The sequence below is a fragment of the Meles meles genome, chromosome 7 (genome assembly GCF_922984935.1).
Source record: "Meles meles chromosome 7, mMelMel3.1 paternal haplotype, whole genome shotgun sequence".
NCBI classification, from domain to species: domain Eukaryota; kingdom Metazoa; phylum Chordata; class Mammalia; order Carnivora; family Mustelidae; genus Meles; species Meles meles.
Genome location: NC_060072.1, coordinates 96856352 through 96864201, shown reverse-complemented (window position 1 = coordinate 96864201; position 7850 = coordinate 96856352). Strand labels below are relative to the sequence as shown.

The following is a 7850-nucleotide window of genomic DNA, read 5'->3' as shown; positions in this document are numbered from 1 at the left end:
CGGGGTGGGGGTGGGGGTGGGGGGCCAGCAGGGGCTCTGAGGGCCGGTCCTGGCGCGAGGCCCCGACAAAATGAAGGCAGAGTGGATGGGGAACCGAGCGGACCGGCCGGGGGTCAGGTTCTCCCTGGTCCGAAACCTCAGCCCCGCCCCGCCATTCCGCACTTCTGAGTGGCTCCGGGCCTGGCAAGGCGTGGGCGGCGTGGGCCGGGACTAGTTCTACATTCCGGCTCAGCAGGGGGACCTTTCCTTCTCCGGTGGGGGCAGAAGAGGGGGAGTGCATCCCTGGGTGGGATTTCGGTACCTAAGATTCACTTCTCCTTCTGCCCCAAACGCAGTGAGGGAGTAATAGGAAAGCGCAGATCCCTCCTCCCCCAACACCCCATCCCCCAGTCCTGCAACTCGAAGGCGAGGCTAGACGGGCTCCCTCCTGGGACTCTCCCTGACCCTCTCTGAAGTGTGTGGGCACCCCTCCCCCACTCTTCTCTGGTTATTTTGGAGCCTGGGCTGCCAGCCGCTGGCCCCGGGTTTCCACGTGCCTCCTCCCTCCCCCTGCCCACGCGCCCCGTGACGCACATCCTCCGCCCACGCAGCCTCTGTTCCAGGCGCCCCCCTCCCTCCCACCCGGGCCCTTTTGGGGCGGTGCTGAGCCCCCGGGTCCGGAGGGAGACGCAGGCCCGGGAGAGAGGGCGAAGTAGCGAGTGAAGCCGGCGAGGGTAACCAGCTGGGCGCTGGGCCCTTGGATCCCAGCCCGGGAAAGGGGACGAGGGAGGAGCCGATTCCGGGTCCTCCACTTTTTTATTCTGGGGGCGGATATTCGGCCAGAGAAGGAGGAAGGGAGACCAGCCCCAAGACCTGGGCTTGTCCAGTCCCCTAGGGGAGTACGTAGGGGGTCTCCCTGGGTGCGAACCTGTGTGGGAGAGTGGAACTCCCGAGGGTTTGTATCTTTGTTTTTCAGGGTTGTCGTGAGGTTCAAATGAGAAGATGTGTATGAAGAACTCTGTAAAGTGCCAAGCAAATTTAAGACGTTATTGCTAGTTTGTGCCTCTGTATCCTGAGATAATGTATTTATATGTTTCTTTACATCGAATTGTGTATCTGTGTCTCTGTCTCTCTCTAGGTTTGTATGTGAGCCCCTATGTGTGAATTTAAAAATATGTACATTTAAAAAAATCATTGACTTGTGAAGCCCCGCAAGAGGCCCAGAGCGCCCCCGCAGCCGGAGCTGCTGAGACGTCTGTTCTTCGCTTCCCTCCCACTCCTGCCGCCCCCAACTCCCCTCCTACTCCCTTCCGTTGAGAACTAGGAATTTCCAGCCTTTTGCAATTGGAGAGAGACAGAGACAAAGAGACCGAGAGTATGAGAAGCTATAGAAAAACAAAGATAAGAGGTGGCGTGGGGTGGGGGGGGGGTGATAAAAAGGTGTTGCACAAATATAAAAATCTTATTTCTCCTTTTTTTCTCCGTGAGACCCATTCTCTCCAGTGTGGATCAGGACACCTCCCTACCTGACTGACCTGCTTCCCCCTCCCCCATCCGAGTGTTCTCAGAGTTACGCATAGCATAGCAAGGGATCCCATTTAATCAAGGATTAATTTATTGTCTACACCGGTCTTTTCCAGGAAGAGAAACAGTATCCCCAGTCCCAATTTTCCAAGAACAGGGGGAAAGAGTGTGAAGAAGTGGGTGGAAGAGGAGTGAGGAAATTGCTAACCAGAAGGATTGTCATTCCTGGGCACGTGCAGATTTTCATCTAGCAGATTGCACTGCTCACATTCCCCTCCACTATGTTTTTACCAGGCCAAACCAAGTTCGCTCAGCAGGGTCTGGCTCAAATGTCATCTTCCCTCACCGCTCCCCCCACCCCCCAGACAGAATTAATTCCTTCCATCCCTCAGAGGCCTCAAGGCTCTTTTTAAGCCTTTCAATTATACTTGCTTGTCTCTCCCTCAGCCCAAGACTTATCCCGCACTGGTCTGCTCTCTGGTGGACCCTTTGAAATGAATGCATTAATGGTGCTATTTCCTGGTCTGAGGAAACTTGAAAAGGGCGATTGACACATTTTGCTCCAAAAGGGGCCAAACCTGGGCAAAACTATTAAGTGAAGAGGTCTCCTTTACTTAAAGTTTCCAGTGCATCTCACAAGTCTGACTCCTTGGTCTTCGAAAATGTCTACTGTTGTGGGGCGTGTGACTGGCTCAGTCAGTAGAGCATGTGACTCTTGATCTTGGGGTGGTGAGCTGCAGCGACAGGTTGGGCGCAGAGTTTACTTAAATTAAGAAAATAAAATGTCCAATGTTCTGGTAAATTAATTCATACCCAGATGGAAAAGGTAGGAGACTGAAATCCTTGCTAGTAACAGAAAAATATGAATATAAAATAACGATCCTCATTTTTTTCTCTTTGTAACATGTTATAATTGTGGTCTAAGGAGTGTTGTCCTTCAGTTAGTCATTTTACAAGAGATGCTTCACCCCGTGAAGACAAATAATCCTAACCTCTGCCTTGAAGGAGGTAGGGAGATAGTGCAACAAAAGGGATACCCCATCAGGCAACTGATGTCTTCTGGTGTTACAGGAAACTGGTTTAGACAGGCATCCAAAGGACTTGTTGATGTAGCCTAGGATATTGATGTATGAATAGATTTCCAGGAGTAAGGGCCAGTCAAGTCAGAGCAGAAGGCAAACTTACATGGAGATATGAAACAATATGTTTCAGAAACTAGAAATTATTCATTATTGGGGCACCTGGGTGGCTCAGTGGGTTAAGCCTCTGCCTTTGGCTCAGGTCTCTCTTGGTCTGTCAAATAAATAAATTAAAATCTTAAAAAAAATAAAGAAATTATTCATTATTGCTGGATAGGATGCCCAGGGAGGGGCACCTGATTGGCTCAGTCAGTTGAAGTGTCCTACTCTTGGTTTCAGCTCAGGTCATGATCTCAGGATTGTAGGATTTGTCTCTGAATCAGCTCAGTGCTCAGCATGGAGTCAGGTCCTCTGGTCCTCCGCCCCCTCCCCTTCCATGCCTGTGTGTGCGCTTTCTCTTTCTGTCTCAAATAAATAAATAAGGGGTGCGTCGGTGGCTCAGTGGGTTAAAGCCTCTGCCTTCTGCTCACGTCATGATCCCAGGGTCCTGGGATCAAGCCCCGCATGGAGCCCTGCATCTGGCTCTCCCCTCAGCAGGGAGCTTGCTTTCCTTCCTCTCTCTCTGCCTGCCTCTCTGCCAACTTGTGATCTCTGTCAAATAAATAAATAAAAATCTTAAAAAATAAATATTTTTTCATTTTTCTAACATTTAAATTCAATTAATTAACACATAATGTCTTATTTGTTTCAGGGGGTACAGATCTGTGATTCATCAGTCTTACATAATACCTAGTGCTCATTACAACACATACCCTACTAAATAAAATCTTTAGAAGAGAACCAGCCCAGGGAGGTGTACAAGTCCATTTTATTAAGTATATTTTAGACTTGTGCTTTCTCAAACTATGGTAAAGAACCAATTTAAAAAATTTCAGGGACACCTGGGTGGCTCGGTGGGTTGAGCCGCTGCCTTCGGCTTGGGTCATGATCTCAGGGTCCTGGGATCGAGTCCCGCGTTGGGCTCTCTGCTCAGCGGGGAGCCTGCTTCCCTCTCTCTCTCTCTGCCTGCCTCTCTGTCTACTTGTGATCTCTCTCTGTCAAATAAATTCCAGGGCACCTGGTTGGCTCAGTCGGTTAAGTGTCTGCCTTCAGCTCAAGTCATGATCCCAGGGTCCTGGGACTGAGCCCTGCATTGGGCTCCCTGCTCAGCAGGGAGACTGCTTCTCTCTCTCCTGCTCCCCTGCTTGTGCTCTCTCTCTCTCTCAAGTAAATAAATAAAATCTTTTAAAAATTCTAATCTATTGTTCCCTATTTCTGTAAAATACACTAAGTGTGAGTTGTTATAAAAGTAAAACAAAGTCCATATTTTTATTAGATTCAACAAATATAAAAATTCTCTGTGGGGCGCCTGGGTGGCTCAGTGGATTGAGCCGCTGCCTTCGGCTCAGGTCATGATCTCAGGGTCCTGGGATCGAGCCCCGCATCGGGCTCTCTGCTCCGCGGGGAGACTGTTCCTCCTCTCTCTCTGCCTGCCTTTCTGCCTACTTGTGATCTCTCTCTCTGTCAAATAAATAAATAAAATCTTTAAAAAAAATTCTCTGTCAAACTGCAAGAAAAGTTTCTAAATGCTTACACTTAATTTCTGAAATACTTTCATTGCAGATTGGTAACAAACTTTGAACAGCCCAGTTGTAGTTAGTTTCTTTACATCTATGTTTTAGATCATAGTCAAGACCCCGGGCTTCATCACTGGAGATACTAGGGAATCATAAGGACTTTGTAATATGGGAGTGACACAGGCAGAACTGCATTTAAGAGTAGTGTGGATGATGGGGCACCTGGGTGGCTCAGTGGTTAAAGCCTCTGCCTTTAGCTCAGGTCATGATCCCAGGGTCCTGGGATCGAGCCCCGCATCCAGCCCCGCATCCAGCCCCGCATCCAGCCCCCCATCCAGCCCCGCATCCAGCCCCGCATCCAGCCCCGCATCCAGCCCCGCATAGGGCTATCTGCTCAGCAGGGAGCCTGCTTCCTCCCTTCTCTCTGCCTGCCTCTCTGCCTACTTGTGATCTCTCTCTGTCAAATAAATAAATAAAATCTTTTTTTTAAAGATCTTTTTTTTAAAGATTTTATTTATTTATTTGACAGAGAGAGATCACAAGTAGGCAGAGAGGCAGGCAGAGAGAGTGAGAGGGAAGCAGGCTCCCTGCCGAGCAGCGAGCCCAATGCGGGACTCGATCCCAGGACCCTGAGATCATGACCTGAGCCGAAGGCAGCGGCTTAAACCACTGAGCCACCCAGGCGCCCTAAATAAAATCTTAAAAAAAAAAAAAAGAGTAGTGTGGATGAAGGGTTTTATGGTTGCAAAAATCACAGGGAAACCAGCTTGGAGAAAATTAAAGTGGTTCAAGTGAAAGGTGGCAAGATGTATGCAAATAGCCCAAGTAGCTAGGACTTTAGCTTGGGCGACTGAATAGTTGGAATGGAGTATCTTCATCAAATTTTTATTGTCTGCAATCCTCCTAAATTAAAAAAAAATATTATGAAAATGAAAACCTTTTCTTAACTCATTTGACACCACAACCTAATCTGACCCGAACTTACTTGTGGCACACCTCTGAAATTTATATCAAGTTGTTTATAGTTCCATTTATCCCACTTTTGTTTATCCCAGTGTGAATATTTATGTCTCAATGCAGAAAAATTAATTTGTTTGATTACAGGGTGCTGTCCTAGGCCCCATTGGTATTGTTGCCCTATACATTGCTTATGCACCATATTACCTTCCTAAAATCCAAAAATATTCTAAAACACATTTACTATCCAGATTTTCCACCCCATTTACTCCACAGTCTTGGCCTGAGTTTTTGGCTATTTGCATACATCAGATCCACCTGCAGATAATGAATATTCATTGCATTGTGTGCTATGGACTCTGAAAATGACTCCTTTTTTAAAGATTTTATTTATTTATTTATTTATTTTTAAAGATTGCATTTATTTGTTTGAGAGAGAGACAGAGAGAGGGAGAAGCAGACTCCCCATGGATTTGGGAGCCTGATGTGGGGCTCTATCCTATGACCCTGAGATCATGACCTGAGCTGAGGAGAGATGTTTAACCATCTGAATCATGAGATGTCCCTAAAGATTTTATTTTATTTTTTATTTATTTGACAGACGGAGATTACAAACAGGCAGAGAGGCAGGCAGAGAGAGAGGAGGACAGCCCCGCATTGGATGTAGAGATTACTTAAAAATAAAATCTTGGGGCACCTGGGTGGCTCAGTGGGTTAAAGCCTCTGCCTTCTGCTCAGGTCATGATCCCAGGGTCCTGGGATCTAGCCCTGCATCAGGCTCTCTGCTCAGCAGGGAACCTGCTTCCCCTTCCCCCTCTGCCTGCCTCTCTGCCTCCTTGTGATCTCTCTCTCTCTCTGTGTGTCAAATAAATAAAATCTTGAAAAGAAGAACCTTTGAATTTACAGAAAAATTGAGAAGATAATATAGAGAGTTCCCCTATACCCTATATCCAGTTTTACTATTGTTGCCTTTTACCAGTGTGGTGCATTTGCCAACATTAATGGACCAGTATTCTTATGTTATTATTAATGAAAAGTCTACAGTTCATTCAGATTTTCTGAGTTTTACCTAATATTTTTTTCTATCCAGAAATAGCTAGCTGTTACAAGTTCTCAGTCTTTCCTTGTTTTTGATGACCTTGATAGTTTTGAGGAGTACTTGTCAGGTATTTTGTAGTTTGACCCTCTATTGGAATTTATTTAATTTTTTCCTCTTGATTAGGTTAGTTTATGGGTTTGGGGGAGGAAAACCACAGACATTAAATGACATTTTCATTGCATGACATCAGGCATACACAGTATCAATGTGATTTAGTACTGTTGATACTGACCTCTCCAGGTCAGCCAGAGGAATATGCGTGAGAGAGACACACGATGACTACTGCAGCAGGGGTAACCTAGACTTTTCTTTTTGAGGATAAAATTTCTTCTCCTGCGCATAGCTCAGACCCATTTTGACTCTTTAAAAATACTTTGTTTTGAAAGCTTGAAACTTTCCCAGCAGTAACCTCCTTCCCAGAACTTCCTCTCAGCTCACTGGGCTCCACCATCTCTGGTGCTCCCACCCACCACTATCAGATCCTCTAAAAAAGTAAGATGCTTCAATTTCTACTAACATTAACGGAATATCTGTTTATGTGCTAGACATTCTTCTAGGACCTCATTGTGTTAAATCATTTAACGGGAAGCAGCCTGATGTATAGAAAGAACTTGGGCGTTTGGGTAAGACTTGGGTTCAAACCTTAGCCCAGACCAATTAACTATGCAGTCTTGGGCAGGTTCTGTATCCTAGCCTTGGCTTCTTAAATGGAGATATTTGTTTCGCATCTTGCTGTAAGGAATAAAAAATTTTCTCCTAATCTTCACCTTCATTTCACTTCCAATCCTCCCATCTTCATGGGTACCTGGATGAATCAGTCTGAAGAGCATGCCACTCTTGATTTCAGGGTGGAGTTCAAGCCCCACGTGGACTGTAGAGATTTAAAAAAAAATTACCCCAAAACCCTATACCTACATTTTAATTTTATTTTAAAAAATTTATTGTTTTTTAGTAATCACTACACCCAACGTGGGGCTCGAACTCACGATCCCGAGATCAAGAGGGGCAGAAGCAGCCAGGCACCGCCCTAGTCCTACATTTTTAAATGCTAATGTTTGTTCCCATAAAATACTGACACAATTTTTTTTTTTTTTCTGTGCGACTTCTTTTAAAATCATAAAGGACTTTGGAGGACAGGTAGTCTTTTAAAAATTGTCCCGTCAGGGACTCCTACTTATAAAGAGGTCTCAAGGGTAAGTCTCCAGATCGTGGTTAAAAAGGAAAGAGAACAGAAGAAACTTCTCCTTCGTTGGAAATAGCAAATTTGGTCAAGGAGGCCTCTCCCGTTTTGATTTTCTATTGGCTAAGCTTACCATCAATCTCACCAGTTGTAAATAAACTGGATACGGAAGCATGTTGTCAAGGGGTGGGACCTTCCTGTCGCCATTGCTAAGGTGGAGGGTTCGTTCTCTAATAGGCTGAAGCTGCTTTTCCCGCCCTCTCGCAGCAGTTGTTAAGAGGCGGGATTATAGAGTTCGTAAAGGACTGAGGGCTCGAAGCTCCACCCATCCGATTGGTGGGTAGGGGGCAGGTCTTGCAGTGGATAGGCTGCTGGCCCTGCCTGTTCCGGTTAGTTGCCGGGGAGAGGCACGTGAA

At 46.2% G+C, this 7850-nt stretch overlaps 1 long non-coding RNA gene across 1 annotated transcript; it reads left to right on the top strand.

Moving 5' to 3' along the window:
• Positions 1-603: 603 nt before the first annotated feature.
• LOC123947466 lies at positions 604-1080 on the top strand. The gene is made up of 2 exons (XR_006819757.1): positions 604-713; positions 956-1080. It is a non-coding gene; the product is annotated as an uncharacterized LOC123947466 (long non-coding RNA).
• Positions 1081-7850: the final 6770 nt, after the last annotated feature.